General features: G+C 41.5%; 1 protein-coding gene and 1 pseudogene across 6 annotated transcripts in view; one reads left to right on the forward strand and one right to left on the reverse strand.

The window, feature by feature from the left end:
* LOC308468857 (uncharacterized protein) overlaps positions 1–21,152 on the forward strand; it is a 144,885-nt gene that overhangs the window by 56,422 nt on the left and 67,311 nt on the right. The gene's annotated exons all lie outside the window — the stretch shown is intronic.
* Positions 6,961–7,583, reverse strand: LOC308468863 (DNA-binding protein inhibitor ID-3-A-like; annotated as a pseudogene). The gene is made up of 2 exons: positions 7,314–7,583; positions 6,961–7,248 (listed from the first exon to the last, which is right to left on the reverse strand). The product of its transcript is annotated as a DNA-binding protein inhibitor ID-3-A-like (transcript).

Raw genomic sequence — 21,152 nt, forward strand, 5'->3', positions numbered from 1 at the left:
TGAATCTTGGTGTAGAAATGGAGAAAGGAAACTTGTTTTGAGAGGTTTTGGGATACCCGGCTGCGAGTAACACAGGTGCATCCTCCACAAATTTGGAGTGTGTGCAGTAACTGAAAAGTTCATTAAGGGCAGGGTGTGAACTGTGTGGCTGCACCACCTGAAGGCATGTTAGGAACGGAATCCATTTTGGTGTAGGAAGGGGCTGAAGCATACATATTGCTGATGTATGTAAAGAAACTGTGGAGAAACCTGCAATTTTGTATTTGAAAAGGAAAGATAGTACTTGAGCAGCAGCTATGAAGAGGAAAGTTTTAGGATATGGGGGAGGAAAGTGGGAGTAAAAGAAGGTGGGGGGGAGGCAGAAAACCACAGGTGTGCAGCACATTCAAGTTAACAGTGTTGCTGCCGCAGCGACAAATGTGGACCTGTTTAAGTAATGGAAAAGTTCTTGAATCACAGGGTTTGCGTTGTATGCCTGTAGCACTTGATGGCGTGTTTGCAAGGGAATCCATTTTGCTATAGAAGAGGGCTGAAGCGTTCATGTAGCTGATGTCATTAGATGTTAGGTTGAAAGATTTCACGAGGTGATCTACAGCAGGGTTGGGCAGGATAATAGCCCAAATATCTAGAAACATAATCAATTATAACACAAATATATTTCTTCCCAGTACAGGTTTTAATGGTTTTGTGCCATAGAATGTATTAAGATGTGGTGATTATTGCTTTGGTTTTCCGGATTATTCTGTTAGTGTTTCTGTTATTTTTTCCAATGTTTCTTTTGGGTAGCCAATCTAAGGGCTTTTCGAAAAGGGATTTGATCTTGGTGCAGAAAAGGAGTGATGAGTACATATAGCTTTGCTGCTTTCCAAGCAGAGCGCCCTCTCTGGCTGTTAGGACTCCCTCCTCTTTTTTTGTTAATTAATCCCTAAATGAACCTCTCTAATGATTGTGCCTGATGAAGCACTGCATCTTTCTTCTCTCCTTTTCCATACTGAATGAAAATTCAAATAAATGTTTTTCTTTTTCTTGGTTTTTTTGGATGTGAAAAATAACTTTATTTTCAAGCCCCACTGAATGAAGAAATCATAATAACTATTGATAGGGATCATACAGACCAGCATACATTGTCCATTGGAAAGACGACTAGAGGTCTCAGGAGGCCCTGCCACTCACGCACACCCGGATCCACTACTCTCCCCTACTGGAAAAGCACTGGTGGTGGGGTGACTCCTCTTGGATCCTGGCGGAGGTCCAAGGAATGGCTTGTCCCACCCTCTACGGATGGTCACTGAGAAGCGGACCAAGGCAATGCAAGCCACCACACTCACAACACTCAACACGGTGAATGAGAGCAGCAGAAAGAAGCTCTTTAAATTCTTTCTTGGTCTTGTTTTTGCAGAGTGCACGAGGTTGTTGTCTTAATTACACAAAATTCAAATTACAATATAATACAGATACTTTTTACACACAGAATATTAGAATGGTTTCCTACCAGAAGGTAAAGAAAAAATATTCTTTTTTCCTTTATTTATTAATAAACCACTTATTCATTTTTAAGCTATTGTTATACAAAGTGGAGGACATGCACAATTTCCCCCCGCCCCCCATTTCTCATCTTTTCATTTTTTTGTAAGTGCAAATACTACATTTCTCTCTCCACCTTTTAAGGCAAGTTAAATGCAACACTGCAAATTGAAATTCCTTCTTTATATCTCCAGCACAGTATAATCTCAAACCAGGAATTAAGAATCCTGACACAGCAAAACTCACAGTATCAGCAGCACACATTGTCTTACTTCCAACCTTGTTGTCAGCGTGTGTGCAGATACTTTGTGCGTGCCTGTGTGTGTGTGTGTGTGCGCACGCGCACGTGCGTGTGCTTTCCTTGTACAGACATTGCAGCCTGCAACTTCCTCTCTTATTTGCACCTCCAGTGGACACCAATCAATCCTAGAGTGCCACTCCTAGGCACTAAAGAAAATTCTGGAACCCTTTTTAAAGCTTCCAGGAACTTTTATCTGTTTCTTAAAGAACGTTTTCCTAACACCCCCTCTCATTCAAACAGAAACAATACAGCATTATAAACAAATACAAAAGTATTCACACATCCTGCAACACAATTCCCAACTTTATAACCAGTTGTGCATGTTGTTGCTTTCAATTATTGTGTTTCTTTCACTTAACAAAAAACTTCCATCACTGGTTCTCTAGACCAAGATAGTTCTTTGCTGGTCCTAAATATTTTACTTTGAACTGTTTCCTTAATTGTTCTGCAAACCCCTTCCCCCCAAGAATTCTTGTAGCTGCCCCATCAAATGTGTGTGTGTGTGGGAAATTAACATTCCAATTTCTCTTCCATCTTTGCCTCGCTGGCCAGTCCCATTTCCTTGGCTCTTGGTGGTGAAATTCCTCAATGTGACCTAAATGTGTCCCACTCGGCTACTTGTACCCTGCACCAAATTTATTGTTTTCTCCCATAGGCTGCTTTAAGATGTGATGATAAAACTAAAGATTTTGCTTTAGTTGCCAATCATTCTGGTTCCGTCTTCTTCGTTAAAAATTGTTTGTTTGGAAACCTGTTGTGATTCCCTGCAGTATGCAAATAGATAAAATCAAATGTTTCCCCTTCTTTCTCATCCTGGGTGGCCAGGATGAGGTCTGCTCAGTGTGCCCTGCCTTGTACCTGCAGTCCCAGTTCTCTGTGAAGTTATATCTCTCGATGTGACCAAGATGTGTCCTTCTGTCGCATTTCCCGCTCCGCTACCTATGGCGTGTGTCTCTTGCAGCTGATGGTGGCTGTCATTTGCATCCCCATAACAGCAACCCAACGGGGGATGTTGGCCCCCTCAATATTGGGGGGATTGAGCCCCCATGGCCAGGATTCAGCCCAGATGGGAATGCATTTAATTATCTGTGTTTTCCAATAATTCTTGTAGCTTCCCCACCACTATCGTCTCCACCAGTTTGCCCCAGATTTGGAGGGGGGGGGTGTAATTTATTATATACATAATTTGCTTTCAGACTGCACTTCAAATGTGCAAAAGCATACACTCTGACAGCACCAGAGAAAAACGATAAAGTTAACAGTTTTTACCTGATTTGTCACATTGTGTTAAACACAATGAGCTTCACAGAAAACAGAACATGGACTCTAGAAGCATCCTCAGTTATATGCTAACACTTGATTGTAGTACCCTGACTCAAGAAAATAAATAGAAATTCAACATAGGCATCACAATTAATTTACTAGTCTCTTTAAGACTGTATTTTCTTTCCAGTGTTTTGGTCTCCTGCTATATATGTAGAAATACACTTTGGGGTAATTAAAGGAGTAAATGGGGAGCATAAGGAGCCTGGGAAGACAGACAACCACACCCACCCACCATGTTCCAGCCACTGTTCTCAGTTGCAAACACCTTTTCTTGTATGTTGTCTTGTCTCTGATCCAAGTGACAGCAGACGGCTGCATAGGAGCTGCTGCTGGATCACACTGGGTTGATGGTCTTTCTGGAATTGCACACTTCCCGAAGGTTGTCGTTGTTCCAAAAGTGGGCACTGGCAGTTCAGTGAAATACTTGCAGGCCGCTTCAGGAGTTCTTTAATTGCAAACAATTGCAGGGTTTGAGTTGTGTGGCTGTACCACCTGATGGCGTGTTTGTAAGACAATCGTGTAATAGAAAAACGGAGAAGCGCACATATAGCTGATGTACGTACAGAAACTGTGGGAAAACCTGCAATTTTATATTTTAAAAAGAACGATAGTAGAATTGCAGTACCAAAATATTTTCACTGACTGTAGAACTTGGCTTGAGGGGTTGAGGTTTGCGCTTCATCCCTGGGTTTAACTTGGGACTTTTGCCAGTGCATTTCTGAAATTCTGGTTCACAAGAATGGTCAATTTCCACCTGGTGCTTTTCATTAAGAAGGGGAATAGTGAAGAGCAAAATCAGAGCCAGTTGCAGCAGTGTCAGGCCATTGAACAAGGCACCTACATAGGTGAACATCCACGCTATAACCTTTTAAAAATTTTTTAATTTTTTTATGTACCACAATACTTTTATTATCACCACTACCACCATCATTTTGAAGGGAAACCCTTCCAGTCAATTGGTCCTTTAGTCATCTGCAATCCTCCCCCTCACAGCAGTATCAATTTTGATATACAAAAGTGCCAAACACACTGAGAATATGTTAAGTTTGCAAAATCATATAAAAATCCTGGAATACAGAAAATCCATTCATATGCAGCTTGTACAGCCATACAGCTTCCAATAAGTTTGGCATGCCTACTTTCCATTTGCAGCATTGAACATTCGTTCCTTTATCATCTGCTCCAGTTTAACTGCATCAGCAGCAAACTTTCTGATTCCACAAGACAAGTTCTCCACAGCCATTTGGTCCTCATTATGGAGCCAAGGGAATGTCTTCTCATTTGTACTAAGCTTTTCATTTTGTCAGAATGCATCTCTTGTAACTTCAATAATGGTTCAGTGCTGGCAGTTCAGTGCTGGCAGGGTTTGAGTTGTGCGGCTGCAGGTATCCGATGGGGTGCTTGCGAGGGATTCAGTCTGCTTGGAGAAAAGGAAAGAGAAAGTACATGAAGATTGTGGAAAAACTTGGAATGTGCCATAAAATAAAGTACTAATATTGCCATAGTAAAACAAGCCAAGCTAAGAAGAGTCACTCAGGATATTCAGGATTGAACCACACACCATTGGTGGGACATCTTTTCAGGATAGAGCTCTTCCATGACCAACATTTTAAATTTGGCTTGGCACCCTGTGATTATAATGGATTTTGGTATTTTGATGTTGCTTATATTAGTGTGTATTTTATATGTTAAAGTTAAACATTTGTATGGGGAAAAGGTTAAGGTTTTTTTCCTCAGAGAGGGAAGGAGGAACAGGTTAGCTAAGCATGGAAGAGGTAACCGTGTTGGACCAAGGGGTGGAGTTTATGGGCAATCTATCCGGAAGACATTTGTATTTCGAGGAGTTAGTGATCTGACATGGTTACCCTTCCTGCCTTCTCTTTCTTCTCCCTCTCGATCTCCTGAGCCGTGTATCAGGAGATTTTTAATGCTGGATATTTTTAGATATACTCTAGGCCCCCCAGAGTCCCTTGGGAAAGCCAGCCCAATGGGTGGGGTATAAAGATGTTGATGTTGATGATGATTTATTTATAAATATGGCTGATGTGCATACAGAAACTGTGCAAAAACTTCCAATGTTTATATTTTAGACAGATGATCACTACAATCACAGTTGCAAACACTTTCTTTTTGCACTTTCTAAACGGGTAATATTATTGTCCCTTGATGAAACCAAGTTAGCCCATGATTTCTTAGACTAAAAAAGCACTAGAAAGCAACATTTGTAAGGACAGTACAAAATTGACCAAGTGTGAAGGCTGGAGCACTTACAAGTGGCGCACACAAAATGTAAGCCACAAAGAGCAACGTGAAGGTGTTTCCATGCGATAGCTGCCTTTGTGCTGCAAGGTATAATGTGCATATTGGTTGGCATTCCAAACCATTCTTCTCCATGGCACGGCAAAGCCTGAGAAAGGCTTGCAGTATCACAACGATGGCTGGGCAGCCAAGTTAAAAAAACAACCACCACCAAGCCAGCAGCACCCCCTGTATGGCAATTATGTGTGCCAGCTCTCACAATCCCATTTTTCAGAAGCAGTCATATGATGAATGCAGTGCAAAGTCTCTGAGGTTTATGAGGCTCTTGCTGATCCGCTGCCTAGGCTTTAAGTTGTACTTCACTGGGTGGCAGCCTATGTAGTTTTCTGCCACATTGCCCCTTCTAGACAGCATGGAAACCATGTGATTCGGCTTGGACCGGATGCAGAGTAGTGGAATTCCCTCTCCTTGTTCAGCTTACAGACATAGTCTACCCTGTGGTTGGCAGCATAGTCTATGGACCTCATGGATGTCAGTGAGCCCGTAGAGCTTGCCCAGCAGCCCTGGGAAGACAGTGAAGAAAGCGACCAAGCACTAGATGAAATTGAAGTGGCCTTCCTTGAAATGGGAGATACTTCTTTAGATAGCACCCTCTGAATGTAAATCTTAGTTAAGGACATATGACTTGTGGGGTTGAGGTTTGCACTTCACTCTGGGGTTGTAGCTTGGACTTTTTCTGAGGGGTCAAGAGGTGAGGAATTTGAGTCTGGTCCTTCCACAGGTTGGGAAGAAGATGGTGGGAGGCTGTCCCCAATCTGAGAACAGGACAAGTCAGGTTCAGGTCGAAATGGGCATTGTGATTCTGCTCTCTTCTCCTTCCAGCAGTTTCCTGTAAGAGGCAATCTCAGAATCAGAGCCATCTTTACATTCAGCAGGTCTTGGTGCTCGTGCCGATGGTGAGCCATTTCTTCCTTCATGTTTTGGATCACTTCCTAGAGTCGGGTAATGTTGTCTTGGTAGTTAGCTGCTTCAAGATTAAAGTTCTCCTCCATCTCACACATCTGACGTTCCAGGGATTCGTTAGTTCCTTTAAGTGCATCCACTTCACAGGTGAGACTCTGAATTTGCCTGCGGTACTCATTCGCTTCTTGTTTTGCCTGGCACAGGGCATCATTGTTCCCGGCTTGCTTTTATCAGCCAGGATGGACAAGGATCAAGAAGACAGGTGGTTGGTTTCACTCGTCCAAGCAGCCTGTCCGCATGCTAAGAGGTAACAGATTGGATTTGATCCCATATAACATCACTAGACAGGACTCTAGCACTCTCCCGCCCCGGCCCTGCTCCCACGGTGGAGTCTACCTCCTTCCAAATCTGAGACCCATGTTCTACAGTTTATCTGGAAGAGAATGGCGGAGGTCTCTCCATTACTGGATGCACGGGGTTAAAACATCTGATCCTTTCCCCTGTTCAGGTCTTTATTTTATCTGTTCTTCTATCTCCTGTCTCACTGGAGAGATCCAAGTGCCAGGATCCCACACTTGCAGTCTGTTTTAAGAGGTTAGTGGCAGAGATTCCTCTCCTCTTTTGAACAAAGTTCAGATGCCCGCTCTGCTGCTTTTAAAGAGAGTAAGGAAGTCTTGGCTGTGGGTGGATCTTGCCCCTTCTTCGCCTGTTCCTCTAGCATGATCTGCAGGTCAAAGATATTGTCGATGACGTGCTGCAAGATTTCCACTTGGCTGACTTTGGTGCCTTGCAAGATCCTCGGCGCTAGCTCGCGCAGCTTGGAGTAGCAGTCATTCATGTCGTAAAGGAGGTTCTTGGGCTCCTCCTGAGCTGGGCTCTGGTTTTTTTGTTTTGGCAAGACTCATGGCATTTTACTGAAGGCCTGTTCAGTAGGAGTCACTGGCCGAGGGGCTTCGTTCTGTTGTTCGTTCCCTGGGTGATGGTGAGGCTCTGATCAGAGAGGCAGCACACAGCTTGCTTCCTAGCAGATCCTGACTGATCTGACGGGGCTGATTCCTTTCATGGCCACGAAGGAGGAGAAACCAGCAGGGATTTGCAGAAGGGCAAGATTTCCTTCCTTAAGGCGGGAGAAGCAAGCAAGCAACCTCGAGAGAGACAGATCAATACTGCCCTTTGCTTGCCAGCCTGGTTGATTCTCTATTGCGTGCACGGAGAAAATGCTTCTCTTTGCAAAAAGCCCCCTGTATATATTTTACAAACATAAATGCTACCTTTGCAGTAGCAAATATTTTCGCTGATCATAAAGTTGAGCGGTAGTATTCCTCCTCTTCCTCTTTAAATTTTTTAAATTGGGTTTTACAGTTATACAATGTTAAAATCAGCATAATCATCTTAAACATAAGAAAAGAAAAGGATGAAATAAAATCCAGTTCTCCCCCCACCCAAAGACTCCCCTCAACTTCCCCTTCTGGTTCTTTAAGTATTTACTATTTCTGCTTACATTATTTTACCTCAATTTCAAAGTCTTCTAACTAAATGCTCTTATATTATCCTTTTTATACAATATTATTCAATTTCCATTGTATACTTCGTTGTCCCCCCTCTTCCTCTTTTTTTTAAAGGGTTTTTTATTTATTTATTTTTCAAAAAACAATCTCTTCCATAGCTGCAGTTTAGGATTCAAAATAACATCAACAATCGTGCTCTGACCCTCTCCCCAGCTTGCCACCTTTACCAGACTGCAACTTCTTCCCCCTAGGTCACCAATTGTAAAGACTCTCCTTTCAAACTCTGCTTTGTTTTCTGAACTAACTCAGAACTGCAGGAAGGGCCCCACCCAACAGTTCTAACACACCACACACAGATTAAATTCTAACATTTGCTGGATCCAGAAATTTAGGATGTCTGGCACCCACAAACTCATAACATTGCGGAGAAAATGCTAGTCTGCCACCTCCTCTCAGGGTGGGGGTGGCAGAGCTGGGAGAGGTGAGGATCGTCCTCAGGACTCAACACTTCAGACCAACTCCCCACCAAACATGGAAAAAGGGCTGGACCTTCTCCCCAGAGAATGAGGCTTGTTGGAAATTGAAGATCAAACCATTAGTGTGGGCATAACAGAATTCCACACGACCCTCTTCATAGTCTAGGGACACCCGGATCTTCCTGGGCTCATAAGTCAAGCTCAAAGGGGTCCGCTCAGGGTGGGTTGAAGCCCAGAAGGGATCAGATGAGGCTGACTCATCCTTTGCCTTCCCAATGCCCAGATCCCCTCAGAAGGAAGCATGCTGACAAAACCTTTGCACCTCACAGACTCTTTTGCAACCCCTATGGCCCAGGTGGCCCATTCCCTTTCCTCCTTCTCCTCTTTCACCACCACCTCCCACCAATATCTTCCTGAGGTGAATTTTGCATGGCCCAGCACGTACAGCATGCTGTCGAATCTCCCAGGGTTCTTTTCAACTCCTGAAACCTGGTCACCGTAGTCCCGATGCCCTTCAGAAACTCAATAGCGGCCAGTTGGCAATTCTTCTCCATTTCTGTGCGTCTCACACGGAGACCGGCGATATCCTCCGAGAGCTTGACGATATTTATTTTCTTTTTTTTCTTCTTCTCCTTCTCCAGAGCCTCCAGCTCGGTCAGCCAAAAGCGCTGCAGCTCCTCCAGGAAGTTGTGCATCTACTCAAAAGCGCCCATGATCTTGTTCTTATCCTCCTCTAGCTCCGCCGGATATGCCTGGCTCTTTCTTCTTCAGCCAGTTTCAATTCCATAATTACTCGTCTCTCTTGCACCAGAAACTGCACTATTTGCTTCAACCACTGTGAAGCCTGGTCCAGATTAATAAGTTCATGTTCGCTGTGCTCTTTCGACCTCTTGCAGACAATGCAGATGGGGGCCGCGCAAGCCCTGCAGAAAAGGTGCAAGGGTTCCCCATGTGCCTCGCAACCGGCTCTCCCCACCTGATGGGTTAACTTCTTCTCTCCCCCCCCCCCATTTTTAAAATTTATTTTCAACATTTATCACAAACATAACATATAACACACACAACACAAAATATACATTACAATACTAAAGTAAAAAAACACAAAAATAATAGACATTACTTTTAAAACTCAATTTTAAATACAACGCAATTAACAGATTATATTATAAATGATATTATAGGTTCCCATATACCCTCCACTTCACCCCCCAAAAATGTTGTTAAAAAACTATAATCCAAAATATACATCCAAGCTGCATATATGCAAAGTTGGTTTTTGTTGTTGCCCTTTTTCTGAGCAAATGACAGATCAGTCCACATTTGTCACAAGCGGTTGCAATATTGGAAGTGTGCGATCTCAGTAAGAAATCTCCTGACCAGTAAATTAGCATGAAGAATCTGAGTGTTCAGAGCTTTAATAATAATAATAATAATAATAATAATAATAATAACGCACCCAGTCTCACACACAAACCCCACAAAATTTCTTCTTGTGCAAAGTTTCTTCTTGTTTAATACTGCAATATGATAGTTATTAAAAAGTGGGCTTGCTTTCACTGCCCCCCCCCCCCCAGGCCTGCAAATTTTGTTTTCAGGCCGTTGGAAGAGAATAACAGATTGAGGGCAGAAAGTTGTTTCTGGACGACCAGTCAAGGCATCTGAAACTGACTGGCCAGACCCATGTTCTACAGTTTATCTGGAAGAGAATAATGGGGGTCTCTTCATTACTGGATGCACGGAGTTAATACATCTGATCCTTTTCCCAGTCAAGGTCTTTTCTCTCTCTCTTCTTCTATCTTCTGTACAACTGGAGAGGACCTATGGAATCTATGACGTGTTGCAAGATTTCCATGGCTGACTTTGGTGCCTTGCGTGTTAAGACCCCCAAGACCTCCCAAAATAAAGACACAATTGATGCCAAATTTAGTTTAAGGTTATTGGCACAATTTTGGCCAGAATGAAAAATGAAGATAGATGTGCTTGGAATTCTTCAAGTCCAGAATCTGGCTCTTGTGGATCACTTGCTGGCTGATTCCTGTGGGTGCAAATGGTTTCTTTTTCTTTTTTTCTTTTTATTTCAAAAAAAGGTCTGCTCAGTGTGCCCTGCCTTGTACCTGCAGCGGGTGATTCTGACCAACTGAGGCAACCAGTCCTTAGCAGAGATTTAGCTCTGCTGGGATCACTGGATTCTGCAAATAGCAGGAGCATGAATAATTTAATGCTTCTGCGTCATAGGCTGTATTTAGATGTGGTGATTATTGCTTTGGTGTTCCTGATTATTCTGTTAGGGCTTCTGTTATTTTTTCCAATGTTTCTTTCACACTACATTACCTGTTCTGCCATGGAACTGTGTTTTTTCCATCTTTTACAATGGAAATGAGGCTGCTGCAGTTGGAAAGATGCCTTGCTTGGTCATATGGCACAAATGGTTGGAGTCCCACGGTATTAAAGTTTAAGACACACCTGCAAGGAGCACTCTGAATGTTCTGCCATTGGGGGCAATCAAGCTGCAGAATGTATTAGCTTTCTCTGTCCCTATGTGTTTAGAGGTGTTCATCCTCAGAAAAGGTTGAGCGTTTTAAGTGAGACAAAAGTTCTATAATGGCAGGATGTGAATTGTGGAGGAGATTATACATTTTAGATAGATATTTTCCTTTAGGCTGGATGAGAGTTCCCTTTACTTTTGATATTTCTCCAGCAAACCCTATTTTCCTTGTCTTTCATTCAGTGTTAAGTGGTTTCTTTTTCTTTTTTTTCTTTTTTATTTCAAAATCAAAAAATATTACAAACATCAAATTCAAAATCCATATTTGTTTTCTAACACAAGCTCATTACATAGATTACCTAAATCAAAATATATCTAATTCCTCTAGGCTTCACCTTGCTCTACATAAATACAGCGCAATAAACAAATTATATTATAAATGATAGTATAGGTTTCCATATACCCCCCACTCCCCTTCACCCATGTGTGATCTCATTATTTTACTTGTTCCACCTTGTTGTGTTGTTATAATTTAATAATTATTCAATTGCTTCTATTATTACTTTCTTGCTTACCCCTGCAGGTTTTACACATTCTCTATTAATATTTCAATTCCGGGACCATATTTTTTCATGTTTTCCTTCACTCTATTCCACTTTCTAATTATTCTCTGATTTGAGTGGCCTTGCCGAGTTTGTTTTGCCTTTCTAATAGTGATGGGATATTCTGGCAGCTGTTGTTGTGTAGAGGAATAGATTTTTCTTGTCTTTGGGATGTCATTAGATATTAGGCCGAAAGATTTCAGGAGGTTATCTACAGCAGGGTTGGGCAGGATAATAGCCCAAATACCTAGAAACATAATCAATTATAACACAAATATATTGCTTCCCTGTACCGGTTTTAATGGTTTTGTGCCATAGACTGTATCTAGATGTGGTGATTATTGCTTTGGTTTTCCGGATTATTCTGTTAGGGCTTCTGTTATTTTTTCCAATGTTTCTTTCACACGACATTACTTGTTGTGCCATGGAACTATGTTTTGTTCCATCTTTTACAACGGAAATGGGGCTGCTGCAGTTGGAAAGATGCCTTACTTGGTCATATGGCACAAATGGTTGGAGCCCCATGGTATTAAAGTTTAAGGCATGCCTGCAAGGAGCACTCTGAATGTTCTGCCATTGGGGGGGCAATCAAGCTGCAGAATCTGAACTACACACGGGCTGATAGCCCGTCATGCACCATTGAATTTTTCTTCAAAAGTCTTTGGGCCTGGTGTGACACAATATCAAATTTCATTGGACAACATTGCTTTTCACACATGCATGCTTCCCTTCCCACCCCCCCGAAAATGGAAGTGAATAAGTCAAGATAAGGGGAGGAGGGGAGGTTATCTCTGCTGTTGCTTTCCTAACAAATATTCTAAATTGCTAAATTGGTTGATGCACAAGGTTGTTGTCTTAATTAAAAAAATTCAAATTACAATATCATACAGAGACTTTTTACACACAGAAGATTAGAATGGTTTCCTACCAGAAGGTAAAGAAAAAATATTCTTTTTTCTTTTCTTTATTAATAAACCTCTTATTCGTTTTTAAAGCAATTGTTATACAAAGTTGCAGGACATGCACAATTTTCCCTCAGTAGGGTTTGCTCTTTCCCCCACCCCCCTTTTCTTATCTTTTCCTTTTTTTCTACGTTCAAATACAAGATTTCTCTCTCCACCTTTTAAGGCAGGTTAAATGCGACACTGCAAATTTAAATTCCTTCTTTATATCTCCAGCACAGTATAATCTCAGTCCAGTACTTAACAATCCTGACCAGCAAAACTCACAGTATCAGCAGCACACATTGTCTTACTTCCAATCTTGTTGTCAGCGTGTGTGCTGAGAGTTTGTGTTTTTGTGTGTGTGTTGGGTGTGTTGGGTGTGTTGGGTGTGAGTGTGCTTTCCTTGTACGGACATTGCAGCCTGCAACCTCCTTCCTTTATTTGCACCTCTAGTGGACACCAATCAATCCTAGAGTGTCACTCCTACACACTAAAGAAAATTCTGGAACCCTTTTTAAAGTTTCCAGGAACTTTTATCTGTTTCTTAAAGAACGTTTTCCTAACACCCCCTCTCATTCGAACACAAACAATACATTATTGTAAACATATACAAAAGTATTCACACATCATACAGCACAATTCCCAACTTTATAACCAGTTGTGCATGTTGTTGCTTTCAATTTGCAGAGGCAAATGTGGAGCTGTTTAAGTAATGGAAAAGTTCTTGAATCACAGGGTTTGCGTTGTATGCCTGTAGCACTTGATGGCGTGTTTGCAAGGGAATCCATCTTGCTATAGCAGAGGGCTGAAGCGTTCATGTAGCTGATGCCTGTACAGAAACTGTGGGAAATCCTGTAATTCTATTTACCTAGCATAGAGGAAGGGGGGTGGGATGGTGGGGGGCTGCGGAAAACACCCCTCTGCAAATGGCCACGTGGACCAGCAGGGCAGGGAGGACGGGGTGAATGTGGCACCATGGCAGCCATGATGAAGCCGAGAACTTGGCCCGCCTTGTTCCAGGCCTCCATTAGCAGCAGCAGCAGAAGAAGAAGGAGGAGGAGGAGGAGGAGGAAGGGACGGAGCAGCCAGCTCTTTGCTGCTTTCCAAGCAGAGCACCCTTTCTGGCTGTTAGGATAACCTCCTCTTTTTTTGTTGTTTAATCCCTGAATGCACCTCCCTAATGACTGCGCCAGATGTAGCACTGCCTTTCACTTCTCTCCTCTTGCAGAGAGAATGAAAAATCCAGATAAATGTGTTTGGGATTCTTCAAGTCGAGAATCTGGCTCTTGTGGATCACCGGCTGATTCCAGTGGCTGCAAATGTTTTCTTTTTCTTTTTTCATTTTTATTTCAAAAAAAAAAATACAAACATCAAATTCAAAATCCATATTCATTTCCTAACTAAAGCCTATTACGTAGATTACCTAAATTAATATATATATAAATACTCTAGGCTTCCCTTTGCTGTATGTATATACAATGCAATTAACAGATTATATTATAAATGCTATTATAGGTTCCCATATACACCCCACTTCACCCCCCAAAAATGTTGTTAAAAAACTATAATACAAAATATACATCCAAGCTGCATATATGCAAAGTTGTTGTTGTTTTTTTGCCCTTTTTCTGAGCAAACGACAGATCAGTCCACATTTGTCACAAGCTGCTGCAATGTTGGAAGTGTGCAATTTCAGTAAGAAATCTCCTGACCATTAAATTAGCATGAAGAATCTGAGTGTTCAGAGCTTTAAAAAAAATAAATAATAATCCGCCCAGTCTCTCACACAAACCCCACAAAATTTCTTCTTATGCAAAGTTTCTTCTTGTTTACTACAGCAATATGATAGTTATTAAAAAGTGGGCTTGCTTTCACTGACCCCCCTCCCTGGCCTGCAAATTTTGTTTTCAGGCTGTTGGAAGAGAATAACAGATTGAGGGCAGAAAGTTGTTTCTGGACGACCAGTCAAGGCATCTGAAACTGCCTGGCCAGACCCATGTTCTACAGTTTATCTGGAAGTGAATGATGGTGGTCTCTTCATTACTGGATGCACGGGGTTAATACATCTGATCCTTTCCCCAGTCAAGGTCTTTTTTCTCTCTCTCCTTCTATCTTCTGTACAACTGGAGAGGACCTATGGAATTTATGACGTGTTGCAAGATTTCCACGGCTGAATTTAGTGCCTTGCGTGTTAAAACCCTCAATACCTCCCCAGGTAAAGACACAATTGATGCCAAATTTAGTTTAAGGTTATTGGCATAATTTTGGCCAGAATGAAAAATGAAGATAAATGTGCTTGGAATTCTTCAAGTCCAGAATCTGGCTCTTGTGGATCACTTGCTGGCTGATTCCAGCGGCTGCAAATTGTTTCTTTTTCTTTTTCTTCTTTTAAAACCAATTTTTTTTACAAACATCAAATTCAAAATCCATATTCATTTTCTAACATAAGCCTATTACATAGATTACCTAAATTAAAATATATCTAAATACTCTAGGCTTCCATTTGTTGTATGTAAATACAACACAATTAACAAATTATATTATAAATGATATTATAGGTTCCCATATATCCCCAATCCCCTTCACCCATGTGTGATCTCAATATTTTACTTCCATCTTGTTGTGTTGTTATAATGTAATAATTATTCAATTGCATCCTTTATCCTTTTCTTGCTTACCCCTGCATGTTTTACACATTCACTATTAATATTTCAGTTCCGGAACCATATTTTTTCATGTATTCCTTCACTCCATCCCACTCTCTAATTATTCTCTGATTTGAGTGGCCTCTAATAATTGTCATCAATTTTGCTGTTTCTGCAAACTCGCCGCGTTTGTTTTGCCTTTCTAATAGTGATGGGATATTCTGGCAGCTGTTGTTGTGTAAAGGAGTAGATTTTTCTTTTCTTTGGTGATGTCATTAGATATTTGGCTGAAAGCTTTCATTAGGTGATCTACAGCAGGGTTGGGCAGGATAATAGCCCAAAATCTGTTACAAAGAACTTATTGTTCCATGGAACTGTGTTTTTTCCATCATTTCCAAAGGAAATGGGGCTGCTGCAGTTGGAAAGATGGGTGCAATCAAGCTGCAGAATCTGAACTACACACGGGCTAATAGCCCGGAATGCACCATTGAATTTTTCTTGAAAAATCTGTGGGCCTGGTGTGACACAATATCAAATTTCATTGGACAACATTGCTTTTCACACATGCATGCTTCTCCCCCCCCCCCGAAAATGGAAGTGAATAAGTCAAGATAAGGGGAGGAGGGGAGGTTATCTCTGCTGCTGCTTTCCTAACAAATATTCTCAATTGCTAAATCATGGTTTGATTTTTTGTTAGCTGCTTTGAGCTTTTCAGAAGAAAAGGAGAGGGAAAGTACAACTACCTTTGTTTAGAATGCGGAGTGGAATGGCTGAAGTGAAAGTGATGGCGGGGCTGACAGGTTTCACCATGCTACCTTTCTGTAGTGTTTCTGTAGGCATGTTTGGTGGTCTTTCCCCAGCAGCCGTTTTGAATTCCTTTCTGGGATCTTCTAAACGCACAGTGCAGAAATATGTATATTAAGCACAATGAAGAACAGATGAATCTAGGAATTGGGAGGATAGCAGCAGCAGCAGCAGTAGCAGCAAAAATAATAGACTTATTACTTTTAAAACTCAATTTTAAATACAACGCAATTAACAGATTATATTATCAATGATATTATAGGTTCCCATATACCCCCCACTTCACCCCCCAAAAATGTTGTTAAAAAACTATAATACAAAATATACATACAAGCTGCATATATGCAAAATTGGGTTTGACAGATCAGTCCATAAGCTGTTGCAATGTTGGAAGTGTGCGATTTCAGTAAGAAATCTCCTGACCAGTCTCACACTCCAACCCCACAAAATTTCTTCTTGTGCAAAGTTTATTCTTGTTTAATACAGCCATACCATAGTTATTAAAAAGTGGGTTCACTGCCCCCCCCCGGCCTGCAAATTTTGTTTTCAGGGCGTTGGAAGAGAATAACAGATTGAGGGCAGAAAGTTGTTTCTGGAAGACCAGTCAAGGCATCAGCAACTGCCTGGCCAGACCCATGTTCTACAGTTTATCTGGAAGTGAATGATGGGGGTCTCTTCATTACTGGATGCACGGGGTTAATACATCTGATCCTTTCCCCAGTCAAGGTCTTTCCTCTCTCTCTCCTTCTATCTTCTGTACAACTGGAGAGGACCTATGGAATCTATGACGTGCTGCAAGATTTCCATGGCTGACTTTGGTGCCTTGCGTGTTAAGACCCCCAAGACCTCCCCAAGTAAAGACACAATTGATGCCAAATTTAGTTTAAGGTTATTGGCATAATTTTGGCCAGAATGGAAAATTAAGATAAATGTGCTTGGAATTCTTCAAGTCCAGAATCTGGCTCTTGTGGATCCCTTGCTGGCTGATTCCAGTGGGTGCAAATGGTCTCTTTTTCTTTTTTTCTTTTTATTTCAAAAAAAAAAAAAAAAAAAAAAAGGCCGCTCAGTGTGCCCTGCCTTGTACCTGCAGTCAGTGATTCCAACCAACTGAGGCAAGCCTTACTTGGTCATATGGCACAAATGGTTGGAACCCCATGGTATTAAAGTTTAAGACATGCTTCAAGGAGCACTCTGAATGTTCTGCCATTTGGGTACAATCAAACTGCAGAATGTTTTAGTTTTCTCTGTCCCTGTGTGTTCTGAGGTGTGCATCCTCAGAAAAGTTTGAGCGTTTTAAGTGAGACAAAAGTTCTTTGATGGCAGGGTGTGAATTGTGGTGCGGATTATACATTTTAGATAGATATTTTCCTTTAGGCTGGATGAGAGTTCCCTTTAGTTTTGATATTTCTCCAGCAAACCCTATTTTCCTTGTCTTTCATTCATTTGGAAGTATTGGAGCCAGCCTGTCAAATATATATGGATTTCAAAGTCCTTTCCTATTAATTTATTAAATTCCCCCTCTAATAACATTTTATATGTTGCCCAATTTCCCTTCAAGTTTTTCTTTTTAACGGCAAAGGCTTTGATGGGTGAAATGCACCAAGGATTTGTAGGTTCCAGTAGATATTTATATTTTTTTCATGGTTTATATAAGGTCTGAGTTGGACTTCCGGGTTGGCGCCATCGCCGAATGGCGGACTCCCTCCGAGCTCCGGAGGGAGTCGGCTCGGCAGGGGCTGGGTCCTACCGCGCCGGCGACGCGGGGACCCTTAAAAACCACGGGCACGGGGCCCGTGGACATGGGGACTCGGCTGGTACCGTCAGCGCCCTCCCGACTCGTGAAGGAGCCTTTTTAAAGGCTACGGATCGGGTGCCTGGGAGTGGCGTGGTACTTTGAATCTATCGCTTCCCCTGCCGAGTGCAGCCGCATGCCATTCGTCGGAGAGCGCTGGCTTCTTCCATTTGAAATTCGGACATTTAACAAAAACCCGTGAGTAATTGGGTAACCGGGTACAAAAGGAGGAAAAAAAAGGAATTTTTTTTTCCGGATTCGGCACGAGCGGGGGGGATCTAAAAAGGAAGTCAGTCCCCTCCCTGATTGTAAACATGCTAAAACAAGGACTGAGAAACCAAGATCAATTCAGAAGTTTATTGCTGATTAAAAATACCAAATTCCACGATGGAATCATTACAAGAATTGTGCTGGAGGAGAGCCGAGGGTGAGAGGGAAAAGGCAACCCCCCCCCCCGGGAACCGGGGCGATTCAGAGAACCTGGCGGAGAGAGATGGAGAGTTTGACAGCTGTCAAAGTAGCTGTCAAATCTTGAGAATATAAAGAGGACTTTGCTACAAGTATTTTGCTGGTTAATTTTGATACAATTGGATATAAATATGGATACAAAATGTCGGGTGGAAAAAGAAACAACAATTTGACTTTTGGATGAGAGGACACAAAGTTATTGCAATCCCTCTAGAGGGGCTTTGGGACATTACAAGCGGCGTATATGGAAAACTACTCTGGGATGTGTACTACTGGTCTTAGCTCCTGGGAAAGTAGCAAAACTGAAATATTTGTTTTGTCTACAGAGGTGACAACACAATAGAATCTTTCTATTTAAGTAAGCTCCTGAATAACAAACCTCTGTAGAGATACTAGATTTCAGAATAAGAATGGTTTTGCAGCTGAACAAGACAGAAACCTGAGAAAGTAAGAAACAAAAGAGTAAAGGACCAACTACGCCACGGCAAGAACAATGGGAGGAGTAACAATGATCAAGGGAAATTAAAGGCCTCGATTAGACTGGACTTTTGAAATTAAACATCATCAAAACAAGTAAATTTAAAGAAAACCGGCAAGATGAATTGAGAAAGTTTGGCTGTGGACTTGAGACCTCCAGGCCGACAACATACAGACTGATGGACATAGGGAATCTAAACCGGGGAAGGGAGGGGGAATTCTAGAATCCAAAGGCTATGTAATCAACTTCTGGAACCTTCTTCTATTTTCTATCTTTTAAATTTTTTTTTATATATAACTTTGGTATTTTGATTTAACAAGTTTTGGAAAAAAAAAAGAAAAGGGGGAATTCGTGGAAGGAAGCGGGGTAGATTTTGGGGAAAAAAATCTTTGTTCTATTTTGTTAAAGGTGAGGAGTGATGCTAAGATTGTAATTTAAATTGGCTATTAGGCATAACATATTAGGTTAAATTGGGAATGAGAACTTGTGGAACCAACGTAGGGAAAGGGGAATACAGTCGGGAGGGGAAGGAGGGAGTCCCAGAAAGAAGGTTATGAAAATAAGGGTTTAAAATTGGTCTTTTTTCTTTCTTTTCTTTCTTTATCTTTTCTATCTTCTTTATTCTGTTATTATTGGAAATTTTAATAAATATGATTAAAAAAAATATATATATAAGGTCTGAGTTGTGTGGCTGTAGCTTTCCGCATGCAGTCCATATCTTTGCAAAACAAGGCGTTTATATGGTTCATAATCTAGCGCGAGGGACAAAGGAAGATGGCCCATGAGATCCGCCAACTCCCCACCAATCAACGTCCTCATAATAGACATATACAGTTTTGAGGGGACCCCCAGTTCCTGGCATGTTAGTTTGAATAAAGTCATATAGGTCAAGACATCCATGGGGGGGTTATACGCAGGGATAAAACGTAAGTCAAAATTCGTCAGGGTAAACTCTCAAGTAATGCGCCTTGGAACTACATCTCGTAGTGCTTGGTCATAGCTGCACCTTGGGGCAGGGCGATAACTTGGGGCTCATCCATCCGGATGCTGAAGTTCCTGCCCTTCATACCTGTAAGAGCGTCTGGGATGCTGCCCATACCCCTCCTCTTCCTTGGACCGTTTAACTGGCCCGCAGGGCTCCCAAGACCTTTCTGGCGAGTAAACCCGGGATGGGCTAGGCGGTCAATACATTGTTGGTCGGCGACTTTCCTGGGGCGGGCGCTCTGGCTCTCAATAGTCGTCCTCTGCCCGAACCTCCCATGGTCATTGCGGTGGTCCCTTGTAGTCATACTCCTCCCGTCTAGTCTGCGGGGCGGCAACAATGGAGTGACCCACTCGGGGATACTTTTCTCAACATAGGAATCCTCCCTGGGGACGACCCGGCACCCACTCGACAGCTTGGCCAGGCAAAAGCTCCATTCCCCTCGGCTGGGCCATCGGCTCTGAACTTGACTCGAGGGGTTGAGGTTGCGCTTCACCCCTGGGTTTAACTTGGGACTTTAGTTGTTTTGCAAATTCCTTTTCCCAAAATTATTGTAGCTTCCCCGTAACAACAACCCAACGTCCAATATTGGCCCCCTCAATATTGGACGGATTGAACCCCCATGGCCAGGATTCAACCCAGATGGGAATGCATTTAATTATCTGTGTTTTCCAATAATTTTTTTATTTTTTTAAAAAAAATATGTTATTTTCAATGCAAAATCATAACAAAAATTACAAACTTTAAATCCAAAATAATACTGTACAAACAAGAAAGAAAAACAAAACATACAAAAAAGAAAGAAAAACAAAGTAAAAAGACAAAAGGCATACATCTACAAATAAAACCATATCATCATTCTAATCTAATCAATATATACATATACACATATTGACTTCCTTCCTTTGTTCTAAGACCTCAGAATTTTTACTCTTACTGTAGTGTTGTGTTTAATATAGATTACTTCCATCTTTGTACTTTTTTACACCATTTTTCTTTTTCTTTAACCCTGTAAAGCATCATTCATTACTTACCGATATGTTTTCTCCAGAACAGTGTTTTTTCATATACTCTTTAGCACATCCCCATTCTTTTAATAATTTCTGGTCTGATTGTTGCCTTATGAATGCTGTGTGTCTTGCCAGATTTATATATTCACAACATTTAATTTGACATTCTTTCACTGATGGAATTTTTCTCCCTTTCCAGTTTTTGCTATAAGCATCCTGGCAGCTGTCGTTGCATAAAGGAATACCTTCCTTTGATTGTCGGGAATATCGTTTGTGATTATACCTAAAAGGAATGCCTCCGGTTTCTTACTGAAAGATAGTTTAAAGATCTTTTTGTTTTCTTCATAAATTTCATTCCAGAATTGTTTAATAGGTCGGCATTCCCACCACATGTGAAACATTGTTCCTATTTCTTTTTTGCATCTCCAACAGGTATTTGATTTTAATTTGTAAATTTTAGCCAATTTTACCGGAGTTAAGTACCATTGGTACACTATTTTCACGAAATTTTCTCTGATTGTATAACATGCTGTAAACTTAATATCCCATTTCCATAATTTATCCCATTGGTCCAGCCGAATTACA

The sequence above is a fragment of the Podarcis pityusensis genome (genome assembly GCF_964106645.2).
Source record: "Podarcis pityusensis genome assembly, chromosome: Z".
NCBI classification, from domain to species: Eukaryota; Metazoa; Chordata; class Lepidosauria; order Squamata; family Lacertidae; genus Podarcis; species Podarcis pityusensis.